The sequence below is a fragment of the Perca flavescens genome, chromosome 10 (assembly GCF_004354835.1).
Source record: "Perca flavescens isolate YP-PL-M2 chromosome 10, PFLA_1.0, whole genome shotgun sequence".
Classification (NCBI taxonomy): domain Eukaryota; kingdom Metazoa; phylum Chordata; class Actinopteri; order Perciformes; family Percidae; genus Perca; species Perca flavescens.
In genome coordinates, this window is record NC_041340.1 from 214,768 (window position 1) to 231,617 (window position 16,850).

At 44.5% G+C, this 16,850-nt stretch overlaps 1 pseudogene; it reads right to left on the reverse strand.

The window, feature by feature from the left end:
• The window catches only part of LOC114563397 (choline transporter-like protein 1), a 45,106-nt pseudogene that overhangs the window by 7,940 nt on the left and 20,316 nt on the right, over window positions 1-16,850 (reverse strand).

Sequence of the window (16,850 nt, forward strand, 5' to 3'; positions counted from 1 at the left end):
CCCCAGAGAGACTGCCCCCAGAGACAGACCTTCCCAGGAAGAGGGCGAAGTCCCCGATAGCGTTGATCGTAGCGATGCGGAGCGCGTTCTCCACCAGGATCACGAAGGCATCACGAGCTGACGTACAGAAACTGGTGCTGTTGATAGCTGTCGCTGCATAGGCATTCTGGGTAATAACAGAGAGACAGACAGGTTAGAGAGGGAGGCATTCTGGGTAATAACAGAGAGAGACAGGTTAGAGAGGGAGGCATTCTGGGTAATAACAGAGAGACAGACAGGTTAGAGAGGGAGGCATTCTGGGTAATAACAGAGAGACAGACAGGTTAGAGAGGGAGGCATTCTGGGTAATAACAGAGAGACAGACAGGTTAGAGAGGGAGGCATTCTGGGTAATAACAGAGAGAGACAGGTTAGAGGGAGGCATTCTGGGTAATAACAGAGAGACAGACAGGTTAGAGAGGGAGGCATTCTGGGTAATAACAGAGAGACAGACAGGTTAGAGAGGGAGGCATTCTGGGTAATAACAGAGAGACAGACAGGTTAGAGAGGGAGGCATTCTGGGTAATAACAGAGAGACAGACAGGTTAGAGAGGGAGGCATTCTGGGTAATAACAGAGAGACAGACAGGTTAGAGAGGGAGGCATTCTGGGTAATAACAGAGAGACAGACAGGTTAGAGAGGGAGGCATTCTGGGTAATAACAGAGAGACAGACAGGTTAGAGAGGGAGGCATTCTGGGTAATAACAGAGAGACAGACAGGTTAGAGAGGGAGGCATTCTGGGTAATAACAGAGAGACAGACAGGTTAGAGAGGGAGACATTCTGGGTAATAACAGAGAGACAGACAGGTTAGAGAGGGAGGCATTCTGGGTAATAACAGAGAGACAGACAGGTTAGAGAGGGAGGCATTCTGGGTAATAACAGAGAGACAGACAGGTTAGAGAGGGAGGCATTCTGGGTAATAACAGAGAGACAGACAGGTTAGAGAGGGAGGCATTCTGGGTAATAACAGAGAGACAGACAGGTTAGAGAGGGAGACAGGTTAGAGAGACAGACAGGTAGAGAGAGAGACAGGTAACGAGGGAGACAGGTTAGAGAGAGACAGGGAGAGAGGGAGACAGGTAGAGAGACAGGTTAGAGAGGGAGACAGGTTAGAGAGAGAGACAGGTTAGAGAGAGAGACAGGTTAGAGAGACAGACAGGTAGAGAGAGAGACAGGTAAAGAGGGAGACAGGTTAGAGAGAGACAGGGAGAGAGGGACACAGGTAGAGAGACATGTTAGAGAGGGAGACAGGTAGAGAGACAGAAAGGTTAGAGAGGGAGACAGGTAGAGAGACAGACAGGTTAGAGAGGGAGACAGGTAGAGAGAGAGACAGGTAGAGAGGGAGACAGGTTAGAGAGAGACAGGTTAGAGAGGGAGACCGGTAGAGAGAGAGAGACAGGTAAAGAGGGAGACAGGTTAGAGAGAGAGAGAAAGACAGAGAGGTTACAGAGACAGACAGACAGGTTAGAGAGAGAGACAGGTTAGAGAAAGAGACAGGTTAGAGAGGGAGACAGGTAGAGAGGGAGACAGGTTAGAGAGGGAGACCGGTAGAGAGAGAGAGACAGGTAGAGAGGGAGACAGGTTAGAGAGAGACAGGTTAGAGAGGGAGACCGGTAGAGAGAGAGAGACAGGTAAAGAGGGAGACAGGTTAGAGAGAGAGAGAGAAAGACAGACAGACAGGTTACAGAGACAGACAGACAGGTTAGAGAGAGAGACAGGTTAGAGAGAGAGACAGGTTAGAGAGAGAGACAGGTAATACCTGATTGAGATAGTTGAGGCACTTCTCCAAACACCACAGACAGCAGATACAGGTCTTCAGCAGACAGCGAGCACAGGCATTCTCCTGATCACAGAGAGACAGACAGGTTAGAGAGACAGACAGGTTAGAGAGACAGACAGGTTAGAGAGACAGACAGGTTAGAGAGACAGACAGGGTAGAGAGACAGGTCTTCAGCAGGTGTTCTCCTGACCACAGAGACATGTTTTTACTTGTATATTGTGAAATCTGTGACATCATGCTGCCTGAGCTCATTACTATTCATGAGCTCGCCCAGTTGGGCTGGCTAAAGGATTCTGACAGCCAGGCTCTCATTGGACAGCTGTTAGCCAATCAGATTCAAGCAGCTCAGCTCGTTGAATATTAATGAGAAGTGGCAGAAATCAAGCCGAGTCTTCCTGCAGGCTATATATATACTAGAGCTGGGCGATATGGAAAAAAATCTGATACCACGATATTGTTGACCAAATACCTCAATATCGATGTTGTAGTGTTGACAATTGGTGCTTAAAAGAAAATATTTACTTAATGAGATTTTAGATAAATAATCACCATTAATGAGGATATAATGACTAAGTGGGTAAAGGTGAATAATAGAAAAGCTAGAACAGTGGGGTAAATTCAAACAATGGCATCACTTTACTGTAATACAGGCATTACAACCAGGACAAGGCACTTATGTCATATCACGATATTGATATACTATCGATATATCGCCCAGCTCTAGTATATACCACACTAGAATGGCTTGAAATAAGGTAACCAAGGCATTTTTTCCTGTAGTATGTGTGGCAGGACACCTTTAAGAAAACAGACAGCGAGTTGGGGTTGGGCATCGTTTAGATTTTAATGATTCTGGTTCCTTCTGATTCCGGTTCTTATTGATTCTTGATTCTGATTCTTTGAGGGTGGAGTTGAAACGGGTCACATGCTGATTTCACAAATAAGAGGAAAGTTTTATTTTGATTCAAAAGCTGGGTTGCAAAATAAAGCTTCCGCTAGAGAATCACTTACTGAGCTCCATGGCTGCAACACAACAATTAAATTTAAATTAAATCATCATGATTACATTTTGAAGCCGAGATCAGATTTGAACCCAAATCCTCCAAACGAAAGTAGGAAATCGGCTCTCGATGCCCAACCCCAGAGCTGCAGCAGAGATCCCCAGCTGTGTGTGATCAGGTGGTGTACCTTTCCTTTGAGCTGGTTGTGCAGGTACATGAGGATGAGTCGGGGGATCTTGACCAACGTGATGATGAAGGCTCCCTTAGCAACGGTTCCTAGGTGATACCGGACCAGCCGCAGCACCGACGACAGGATGGGAGTCACCGGGAGACGGTTCTTATCCCTGAAACAGAGTCCACGGTAAACGGTAAGTTCTGTACTTCACAACCAGATTATTATTCTAAGTGTCTGACAACATTATGGGATGGATCCCTACAGAGATAGACCTTTTAGTTAAAGAGTAAGATCCTTTTAGTTTAACATGAAACAGCCCCGAAATCACCATCACCAAACTCCACCAGACTCCATGTAAATAATCAGGACTTTTAGCGTGTATAGAGCCAGCATATCTCCACCAGACTCCATGTAAATAATCAGGACTTTTAGCGTGTATAGAGTCAGCATATCTCCACCAGACTCCATGTAAATAATCAGGACTTTTAGCGTGTATAGAGCCAGCATATCTCCACCAGACTCCATGTAAATAATCAGGACTTTTAGTGTGTATAGAGCCAGCATATTTCCACTAGACTCCATGTAAATAATCAGGACTTTTAGCGTGTATAGAGCCAGCATATTTCCACCAGACTCCATGTAAATAATCAGGACTTTTAGCGTGTATAGAGCCAGCATATCTCCACCAGACTCCATGTAAATAATCAGGACTTTTTAGCGTGTATAGAGCCAGCATATCTCCACCAGACTCCATGTAAATAATCAGGACTTTCAGTATGTATAGAGCCAGCATATTTCCACCAGACTCCATGTAAATAATCAGGACTTTTAGTGTGTATAGAGCCAGCATATTTCCACTAGACTCCATGTAAATAATCAGGACTTTCAGTATGTATAGAGCCAGCATATTTCCACCATACTCCATGTAAATAATCAGGACTTTTAGCGTGTATAGAGCCAGCATATCTCCACCAGACTCCATGTAAATAATCAGGACTTTTAGCGTGTATAGAGCCAGCATATCTCCACCAGACTCAATGTAAATAATCAGGACTTTTAGCGTGTATAGAGCCAGCATATTTCCACCAGACTCCATGTAAATAATCAGGACTTTTTTAGCGTGTATAGAGCCAGCATATCTCCACCAGACTCCATGTAAATAATCAGGACTTTTAGCGTGTATAGAGCCAGCATATCTCCACCAGACTCCATGTAAATAATCAGGACTTTCAGTATGTATAGAGCCAGCATATTTCCACCAGACTCCATGTAAATAATCAGGACTTTTAGTGTGTATAGAGCCAGCATATTTCCACTAGACTCCATGTAAATAATCAGGACTTTCAGTATGTATAGAGCCAGCATATTTCCACCATACTCCATGTAAATAATCAGGACTTTTAGCGTGTATAGAGCCAGCATATCTCCACCAGACTCCATGTAAATAATCAGGACTTGTAGCGTGTATAGAGCCAGCATATCTCCACCAGACTCCATGTAAATAATCAGGACTTTTTAGCGTGTATAGAGCCAGCATATCTCCACCAGACTCAATGTAAATAATCAGGACTTTTTAGCGTGTATAGAGCCAGTATATCTCCACCAGACTCCATGTAAATAATCAGGACTTTTAGCGTGTATAGAGCCAGCATATCTCCACCAGACTCCATGTAAATAATCAGGACTTTTAGCGTGTATAGAGCCAGCATATCTCCACCAGACTCCATGTAAATAATCAGGACTTTCAGTATGTATAGAGCCAGCATATCTCCACCAGACTCCATGTAAATAATCAGGACTTTTAGTGTGTATAGAGCCAGCATATCTCCACCAGACTCCATGTAAATAATCAGGACTTGTAGCGTGTATAGAGCCAGCATATCTCCACCAGACTCCATGTAAATAATCAGGACTTTTAGCGTGTATAGAGACAGCATATCTCCACATGTAAATGGGTGAATTAAGGGTTTATTTCAACCAAACCAGAGTGGTGATTGTTGGAACAGTGGAAAAATGAACCAAGACGGCTTTTGGTAGTTTTATTTAGTTTCTGTCCACTTTGAGTGAAGTGTGTTTTATGATGATAAAAGTCCTGATTATTTACATGGAGTCTGGTGTAGTTTGGTGATGGTGATTTTGGAGCCATCTGTACAGACCTGGTGAAGTAGTAGGTAACCACGGCGCCGGCCACGGTCATCTGCTGGCAGGCCAGGATGAACTCGGTGATCCAGACCAGCCCGACCGCGTGGTACCAGGTCAGGTACTGCAGCGGGCCCGTCAGCCGGAACTCTGTCAGACCCGTCTCCTCGTTCTGGACCGGGTTCCCTGCACAGCCAGAACAACACACAGCTCACACTACAGCTCCCAGCATGCTCTGCTGGATGTTATCCTCACACTACAGCTCCCAGCATGCTCTGCTGGATGTTATCCTCACACTACAGCTCCCAGCATGCTCTGCTGGATGTAAACTACCTCACACTACAGCTCCCAGCATGCTCTGCTGGATGTTATCCTCTCACTACAGCTCCCAGCATGCTCTGCTGGATATAAACTACCTCACACTACAGCTCCCAGCATGCTCTGCTGGATGTTATCCTCTCACTACAGCTCCCAGCATGCTCTGCTGGATGTAAACATCCTCACACTACAGCTCCCAGCATGCTCTGCTGGATGTAAACTACCTCACACTACAGCTCCCAGCATGCTCTGCTGGATGTTATCCTCTCACTACAGCTCCCAGCATGCTCTGCTGGATGTAAACTACCTCACACTACAGCTCCCAGCATGCTCTGCTGGATGTAAACTACCTCACACTACAGCTCCCAGCATGCTCTGCTGGATGTTATCCTCTCACTACAGCTCCCAGCATGCTCTGCTGGATGTAAACTACCTCACACTACAGCTCCCAGCATGCTCTGCTGGATGTAAACATCCTCACACTACAGCTCCCAGCATGCTCTGCTGGATGTAAACTACCTCACACTACAGCTCCCAGCATGCTCTGCTGGATGTAAACTACCTCACACTACAGCTCCCAGCATGCTCTGCTGGATGTAAACTACCTCACACTACAGCTCCCAGCATGCTCTGCTGGATGTAAACTACCTCACACTACAGCTCCCAGCATGCTCTGCTGGATGTAAACTACCTCACACTACAGCTCCCAGCATGCTCTGCTGGATGTAAACTACCTCACACTACAACTCCCAGCATGCTCTGCTGGATGTAAACTACCTCACACTACAACTCCCAGCATGCTCTGCTGGATGTAAACTACCTCACACTACAACTCCCAGCATGCTCTGCTGGATGTAATCTAAATGTTTTTTTAAGCTGCAGTTCAGTGTGATCGCCAGCAGAGGGCAGACAATACAATAATTATTATTATTAAATATTATATTAATATATTAGAACTGAACACATATCTGTTACTCAGAGCAGGGGGAATGAGAGGGGGGAACACCAGAGCAGGGGGAATGAGAGGGGAAACACCAGAGCAGGGGAATGAGAGGGGAAACACCAGAGCAGGGGGAATGAGAGGGGTAACACCAGAGCAGGGGGAATGAGAGGGGTAACACCAGAGCAGGGGAATGAGAGGGGGAACACCAGAGCAGGGGAATGAGACGGGAAACACCAGAGCAGGGGGAATGAGACGGGGAAAGGCGACTGACTGACCTGTGGTCCCCAGGAACAGCAGCGTGAGAGAGCAGGGGAAATGAGGGGAATGAGGGAGCAGGGGAATGAGGGAGCAGGGGGAATGAGGGAGCAGGGGGAATGAGGGAGCAGGGGGAATGAGGGAGCAGGGGAATGAGGGACCTGTGGGGAAACAACAGCGTGAGGGAGCAGGGGGAATGAGGCTGACCTGTGGTCTCCAGGAACAGGAGCGTGAGGGAGCAGGGGGAATGAGGGAGCAGGGGGAATGAGGGAGCAGGGGGAATGAGGGAGCAGGGGGAACGAGGCTGACCTGTGGTCCCCAGGAACAGCAGCGTGAGGCTCCAGTAGCTCCAGAACAGCAGCAGGGCTCCGAAGGTGACGAAGGGCTGCAGCGAGAGCAGCGGCAGCGTCACGAAGACCTTCCCCGCCACGGAGAACAGAGCCACGGTTAGAGCCACGCGCTTCCTCATGAAGAGCATCAGCAGCAGCAGGATCAGCTGCAACACAATATATACACACTATATATATATATATATACACAATATATACACACATATATACACACATATATATATATATATATATATATATATATATATATATATATATATATATATATATATATATATATATATATATATATATATATATATATATATATATATATATATACACATATATATGTGTATATATACACACACACATACATATACATACATACACACATCAAAACTATGAATGAACACATATGGAATTATGTACTTAACAACAAAGTGAAATAACTGAAAACATGTCTTATATTTTAGATTCTTCAAAGTAGTCACCCTTTGCTTTTTTTGATAACTCTGCAAACCCTTGGTGTTCTCTCAATGAGCTTCATGAGGTAGTCACCTGAAATGGTTTTACCTTCACAGGTGTGTCCTGTCAGGGTTAATTAGTGGATTTTTTTTCCTTATTAATGGGGTTGGGACCATCAGTTGTGTTGTGCAGAAGTCAGGTTAACACACAGCCGACAGCCCTATTGGACAACTATTAGAATTCATATTATGGCAAGAACCAATCAGCTAAGTGAAGAGAAACGAGTGGCCATCATTACTTTAACAAATGAAGGTCAGTCAGTCCGGAAAAGTGCGAAAACTTTGAATGTGTCCCCAAGTGCAGTCGCAAAAACCATCAAGCGCTACAACGAAACTGGCTCACATGAGGACCTCCCCAGGAAAGGAAGACCAAGAGTCACCTCTGCTGCTGAGGAGAAGTTCATCCGAGTCACCAGCCTCAGAAATCACAAGTTAACAGCAGCTCAGATTAGAGAGCAGATGAATGTTCTAGCAGCAGACACATCTCTAGAACAACTGTTAGAGGAGACTGAATCAGGCCTTCATGGTCCAGTAGCTGCTAGGAAACCACTGCTAAGGAGAGGCAACAAGCACAAGAGATTTGTTTGGGCCAAGAAACACAAGGAATGGACATTAGACCAGTGGAGATCTGTAGGGCTGCTTGATTATGGAAAAAATAATAATCACGATTATTTTGGTCAATATTGATATCACGATTATTTAACACGATTACTTATTAAGCTAATGGAGAGTGTCCAGGGTATAATCTTATATCTCACAGAAAGAGTCTTTGGATCAGAATAAATTCAGCTTTACAGATATCACACATAATTTACACAGCTAATGAACCATTCCAGATACATAACACAATGTGCATCTCACATCACATTTTTACTCACTAGGACCACTACTACTGTCATTACTAAACATTGTGCCAAAAATAATGTTGTGATTTAATGTCCCTGCTCATTGACATACAGTTTAACAACAACACTAAATGCTGAGGGAAGGTTAATATGTTTTTTCATGTTGTTTTTGAGCAGTAGGCCTATATGCTAACTAAGCTGGAACACGTTTTAAACAGGAAGTGAATACAGCGTGTCGGGGGAATACACTGTTTACTACAGCGGGGGGGCAGAGGGACCACAGCCGCAGGGTTAGCTAACGTTAGCTGCTCCCAGACAACCGAGTTGGTTTGGCCTTTTTTGCTCACCAAAACGCTGCTGTGGCTGATCTCCTTCTGCCATCTTTTTTCTATTTAAAATTGTAAATTGTTTTGTTTTAAATTTGTCATACCTGCCCAGGGACTACAGGTGGAAATTAGCAATTGTTGCTATAACCTGGCCCAAGACATATTCTCTTGTTTAACAAGTTTAATGTTTATTTGTGCATTGTCCCTGTTTCAAATAAATCAATTTCCAAAAAAAATCTTTATTCACGCTGAGTTGTTATATTCCAGCGGAGGATACGCACACAACCATCAGGCACAGAGAGTTTATGGCCTCGGGAGGGGCCGATGTGTGTTATTCAGAACAAAAGACAACATAAGAGTGTTCTTGCAAAACAGAACATGGCAAAATAATCGTTTTTTTTCTCGATTATACTATTTTGGTGATCGTTGGGAGCCAAAATCGAAATTGAAATCGAAATTCAATTAATTGCACAGCCCTAGAAATCTGTGCTTCAGTCTGATGAGTCCAAATTAGAGATCTTTGGTTCCCACCACCAGAAAAGGTGATCGGATGGATTCTCCATGCCTGGTTCCCACCGTGAAGCATGGAGGAGGAGGTGTGATGGTGGGGGGCTTTCATGCCTGGTTCCCACCGTGAAGCATGGAGGAGGAGGTGTGATGGTGGGGGGGGGGCTTTCATGCCTGGTTCCCACCATGAAGCATGGAGGAGGAGGTGTGATGGTGGGGGGGCTTTCATGCCTGGTTCCCACCGTGAAGCATGGAGGAGGAGGTGTGATGGTGGGGGGGGCTTTCATGCCTGGTTCCCACCGTGAAGCATGGAGGAGGAGGTGTGATGGTGATGGGGGGGCTTTGCTGGTGACCCTGTTGGGGATTTATTCCAAATTGAAGGCATACTGAACCAGCATGGCTACCACAGCATCCTGCAGCAACATCCCATCCGGTTTGCGTTTAGTTGGACCATCATTTATTTTCCAACAGGACAATGACCCCAAACACACCTCCAGGCTGTGTAAGGGCTATTTGACCAAGAAGGAGAGTGATGGAGTGCTGCGCCAGATGACCTGGCCTCCACAGGCACCGGACCTGAACCCAATCAAGATGGTTTGGGGTGAGCTGGACCACAGAGTGAAGGCAAAAGGGCCGACAAGAGCTAACATCTCAGGGAACTCCTTCAAGACTGTTGGAAAACCATTTCAGGTGATACCTCTGGAAGCTCATCAAGAGAATGCCAAGCAGTAATCAGAGCAAAGGGTGGCTACTTTGAAGAATCTAAAATATAAGACATGTTTTCAGTTATTTCACACTTTTTTGTTAAGTACATAATTCCATATGTGTTCATTCATAGTTTTGATGCCTTCAGTGAGAATCTACAATGTAAATAGTCATGAAAATAAAAAAGAAACGCATTGAATGAGGAGGTGTGGCCTAACGCTTGGTCTGTACTGTATACGTATAATATCTTACGGTGAAGACGGTTGCCGCGGCAGCGTAGACGAGCAGCGCCTGGCCGTTGTCCTTGGCGACGGTTGCCGCGGCTTCCTCCTCGCCAGACGCCTCCTTCAGCTTCGGGGGGGTAACCATGGAGACGGTGGTGTTACCATACAGCCGGTGGTCGATGTAGAGCCACCAGAGCACACTGGTCCCCGCTGAGAACAACAGACAGCAACAGACATCAGACATCAACCTACAGTCAGGCATCAACAGACATCAGACATCAACAGACATCAGACATCAACAGACATCAACAGACATCAACAGACAGTCAGGCATCAACAGACATCAGACATCAACAGACATCAACCTACAGTCAGGCATCAACAGACATCAGACATCAACAGACATCAGACATCAACAGACATCAACAGACATCAACAGACAGTCAGGCATCAACAGACATCAGACATCAACAGACATCAACAGACATCAACAGACAGTCAGGCATCAACAGACATCAGACATCAACAGACATCAACAGACATCAGACATCAACAGACATCAACAGACATCAGACATCAACAGACATCAACCTACAGTCAGGCATCAACAGACATCAGACATCAACAGACATCAGACATCAACAGACATCAACAGACATCAGACATCAACAGACAGTCAGGCATCAACAGACATCAGACATCAACAGACATCAACAGACATCAACAGACAGTCAGGCATCAACAGACATCAGACATCAACAGACATCAGACATCAACAGACATCAACAGACATCAGACATCAACAGACATCAACAGACATCAGACATCAACAGACATCAACCTACAGTCAGGCATCAACAGACATCAGACATCAACAGACATCAGACATCAACAGACATCAACAGACATCAGACATCAACAGACATCAACAGACATCAGACATCAACAGACAGTCAGGCATCAACAGACATCAGACATCAACAGACATCAACAGACAGTCAGGCATCAACAGACATCAGACATCAACAGACAGTCAGGCATCAACAGACATCAGACATCAACAGACATCAACAGACATCAGACATCAACAGACAGTCAGGCATCAACAGACATCAGACATCAACAGACATCAACAGACATCAACAGACATCAGACATCAACAGACAGTCAGGCATCAACAGACATCAGACATCAACAGACATCAACAGACATCAGACATCAACAGACAGTCAGGCATCAACAGACATCATCAGACATCAACAGACATCAACAGACATCAGACATCAACAGACAGTCAGGCATCAACAGACATCAGACATCAACAGACATCAACAGACATCAGACATCAACAGACATCAACAGACATCAGACATCAACAGACATCAGACATCAACAGACAGTCAGGCATCAACAGACATCAGACATCAACAGACATCAACAGACATCAGACATCAACAGACAGTCAGGCATCAACAGACATCAGACATCAACAGACATCAACAGACATCAGACATCAACAGACATCAGACATCAACAGACAGTCAGGCATCAACAGACATCAGACATCAACAGACAGTCAGGCATCAACAGACATCATCAGACATCAACAGACATCAACAGACATCAGACATCAACAGACAGTCAGGCATCAACAGACATCATCAGACATCAACAGACAGTCAGGCATCAACAGACATCAGACATCAACAGACATCAACAGACATCAACAGACAGTCAGGCATCAACAGACATCAGACATCAACAGACATCAGACATCAACAGACATCAGACATCAACAGACATCAGGCATCAACAGACATCAGACATCAGACATCAACAGACAGTCAGGCATCAACAGACAACAGACATCAACAGACATCAGACATCAACAGACATCAGGCATCAACAGACATCAGACATCAGACATCAACAGACATCAGACATCAACAGACATCAGACATCAACAGACATCAGGCATCAACAGACATCAGACATCAGACATCAACAGACAGTCAGGCATCAACAGACAACAGACATCAACAGACATCAACAGACATCAACAGACATCAACAGACAGACATCAACAGACAGTCAGGCATCAACAGACATCAGACATCAGACATCAACAGACATCAACAGACATCAGACATCAACAGACAGTCAGGCATCAACAGACATCAGACATCAGACATCAACAGACATCAACAGACATCAGACATCAACTTACAGTCAGGCATCAACAGACAACAGACATCAACAGACATCAACAGACATCAACAGACAGTCAGGCATCAACAGACATCAGACATCAACAGACAACAACAGACATCAGACATCAACCTACAGTCAGGCATCAACAGACATCAGACATCAACAGACATCAACAGACATCAACAGACAGTCAGGCATCAACAGACATCAGACATCAACAGACATCAACAGACAGTCAGGCATCAACAGACATCAGACATCAACAGACAGTCAGGCATCAACAGACATCAGAAATCAACAGACATCAACAGACATCAGACATCAACAGACAGTCAGGCATCAACAGACATCAGACATCAACAGACATCAACAGACATCAACAGACATCAGACATCAACAGACAGTCAGGCATCAACAGACATCAGACATCAACAGACATCAACAGACATCAGACATCAACAGACAGTCAGGCATCAACAGACATCATCAGACATCAACAGACATCAACAGACATCAGACATCAACAGACAGTCAGGCATCAACAGACATCAGACATCAACAGACATCAACAGACATCAGACATCAACAGACATCAACAGACATCAGACATCAACAGACATCAGACATCAACAGACAGTCAGGCATCAACAGACATCAGACATCAACAGACATCAACAGACATCAGACATCAACAGACAGTCAGGCATCAACAGACATCAGACATCAACAGACATCAACAGACATCAGACATCAACAGACATCAGACATCAACAGACAGTCAGGCATCAACAGACATCAGACATCAACAGACAGTCAGGCATCAACAGACATCATCAGACATCAACAGACAGTCAGGCATCAACAGACATCAGACATCAACAGACATCAACAGACATCAGACATCAACAGACAGTCAGGCATCAACAGACATCAGACATCAACAGACATCAGACATCAACAGACATCAGACATCAACAGACATCAGGCATCAACAGACATCAGACATCAGACATCAACAGACAGTCAGGCATCAACAGACAACAGACATCAACAGACATCAGACATCAACAGACATCAGGCATCAACAGACATCAGACATCAGACATCAACAGACATCAGACATCAACAGACATCAGACATCAACAGACATCAGGCATCAACAGACATCAGACATCAGACATCAACAGACAGTCAGGCATCAACAGACAACAGACATCAAGACATCAACAGACATCAACAGACAGACATCAACAGACAGTCAGGCATCAACAGACATCAGACATCAGACATCAACAGACATCAACAGACATCAGACATCAACAGACAGTCAGGCATCAACAGACATCAGACATCAGACATCAACAGACATCAACAGACATCAGACATCAACTTACAGTCAGGCATCAACAGACAACAGACATCAACAGACATCAACAGACATCAACAGACATCAACAGACAGTCAGGCATCAACAGACATCAGACATCAACAGACAACAACAGACATCAGACATCAACCTACAGTCAGGCATCAACAGACATCAGACATCAACAGACATCAACAGACATCAACAGACATCAGACAACCTACAGTCAGGCATCAACAGACATCAGACATCAACCTACAGTCAGGCATCAACAGACAACAGACATCAACAGACATCAACAGACAGTCAAGCATCAACAGACATCAGACATCAACAGACAACAACAGACATCAGACATCAACCTACAGTCAGGCATCAACAGACATCAGACATCAACAGACAACAACAGACATCAGACATCAACCTACAGTCAGGCATCAACAGACATCAGACATCAACAGACATCAACAGACATCAACAGACATCAGACAACAGACAGTCAGACATCAACAGACATCAGACAACAGACAGTCAGACATCAACAGACATCAGACATCAACAGACAACAGACATCAGACATAAACAGACATCAACAGGCATCAACAGACAACAGACATCAACAGACAACAACAGACATCAACAGACAGACATCAACAGGCATCAGACATCAACAGACATCAACAGACATCAGACATCAACAGACATCAACAGACATCAGACATCAACCTACAGTCAGGCATCAACAGACATCAGACATCAACAGACATCAGACATCAACAGACATCAACAGACAACAGACATCAACAGACATCAGACAACAGACATCAGACATCGACAGTGAGACATCAACAGACATCAGACATCAACAGACATCAACAGACATCAACAGGCATCAGACATCAACAGACATCAAACATCAACAGACATAAACAGGCATCAACAGACATCGGAAATCAACAGACATCAACAGACATCAACAGACATCAACAGACATCAACAGGCATCAGACATCAACAGACATCAAACATCAACAGACATCAACAGGCATCAACAGACATCAGACATCAACAGACATCAACAGACAGTCAGACATCAACAGACAGTCAGAGATCAACAGACATCAGACATCAACAGACATCAGACATCAACAGACATCAGACATCAACAGGCATCAACAGACATCGGAAATCAACAGGCATCAACAGACATCAGACATCAACAGACATCAACAGACAGTCAGACATCAACAGACATCAGACATCAGACATCAACAGACATCAACAGACATCAGACAACAGACATCAGACATCAACAGGCATCAGACATCAACAGGCATCAGACATCAACAGACATCAAACATCAACAGACATCAACAGACATCAGACATCAACAGACATCAACAGGCATCAACAGACATCGGAAATCAACAGACATCAACAGGCATCAACAGACATCAAACATCAACAGACATCAACAGGCATCAACAGACATCGGAAATCAACAGACATCAACAGACAACAGACATCAACAGACATCAACAGACATCAGACATCAACAGACAGTCAGACATCAACAGACATCAACAGACATCAACAGACAGACATCAACAGACATCAGACAACAGACATCAACAGACAGTCAGACAACAGGCATCAGACATCAACAGACATCAGACATCAGACATCAACAGACATCAACAGACATCAACAGACATCAGACATCAACAGACAGTCAGACAACAGGCATCAACAGACATCAACAGACATCAGACATCAACAGACATCAGACATCAACAGACAGTCAGACATCAACAGACATCAACAGACATCAACAGACAGACATCAACAGACATCAGACAACAGACATCAACAGACAGTCAGACAACAGGCATCAGACATCAACAGACATCAGACATCAACAGACATCAGATATCAACAGACATCAGACATCATCAGACATCAACAGACATCAGACATCAACAGACATCATCAGACATCAACAGACATCAGACATCAACAGACATCAACAGACATCAACAGACATCAACAGACATCAGACATCAACAGACATCAGACATCAACAGACATCAACAGACATCATCAGACATCAACAGACATCATCAGACATCAACAGACAGTCAGACATCAACAGACATCAGACATCAACAGACATCAGACATCAACAGGCATCAACAGACATCAGACATCAACAGACATCAACAGACATCAGACAACATACATCAACAGACATCAGACATCAACAGGCATCAGACATCAACAGGCATCAGACATCAACAGACATCAACAGACATCAGACAACAGACATCAACAGACATCAGACATCAACAGGCATCAGACATCAACAGGCATCAGACATCAACAGGCATCAGACATCAACAGACATCAACAGACATCAGACAACAGACATCAACAGACATCAGACATCAACAGGCATCAGACATCAACAGGCATCAGACATCAACAGGCATCAGACATCAACAGACATCATCAGACATCAACAGACATCAACAGACATCAACAGACATCGGAAATCAACAGACAACAGACATCAGACATCAACAGACATCAGACATCAACAGACATCAACAGACATCAGACATCAACAGACATCAGACATCAACAGACATCAGACAACAGACATCAACAGACATCAGACAACAGACATCAACAGACATCAACAGACATCAACAGACATCAGACATCAACAGACATCAACAGACATCAGACATCAACAGACATCAACAGACATCAACAGACAGACATCAACAGACATCAGACAACAGACATCAACAGTCAGACAACAGGCATCAGACATCAGACATCAACAGACATCAACAGACATCAGACATCAACAGACAGTCAGACATCAACAGACATCAACAGACATCAACAGACATCAACAGACATCAGACAACAGACATCAACAGACAGTCAGACAACAGGCATCAGACATCAACAGACATCAGACATCAACAGACATCAACAGACATCAACAGACATCAACAGACATCAACAGACAGTCAGGCATCAGACATCAACAGACATCAACAGACATCAACAGACATCAACAGACATCAACAGGCATCAGACATCAACAGACATCAGACATCATCAGACATCAACAGACATCAGACATCAA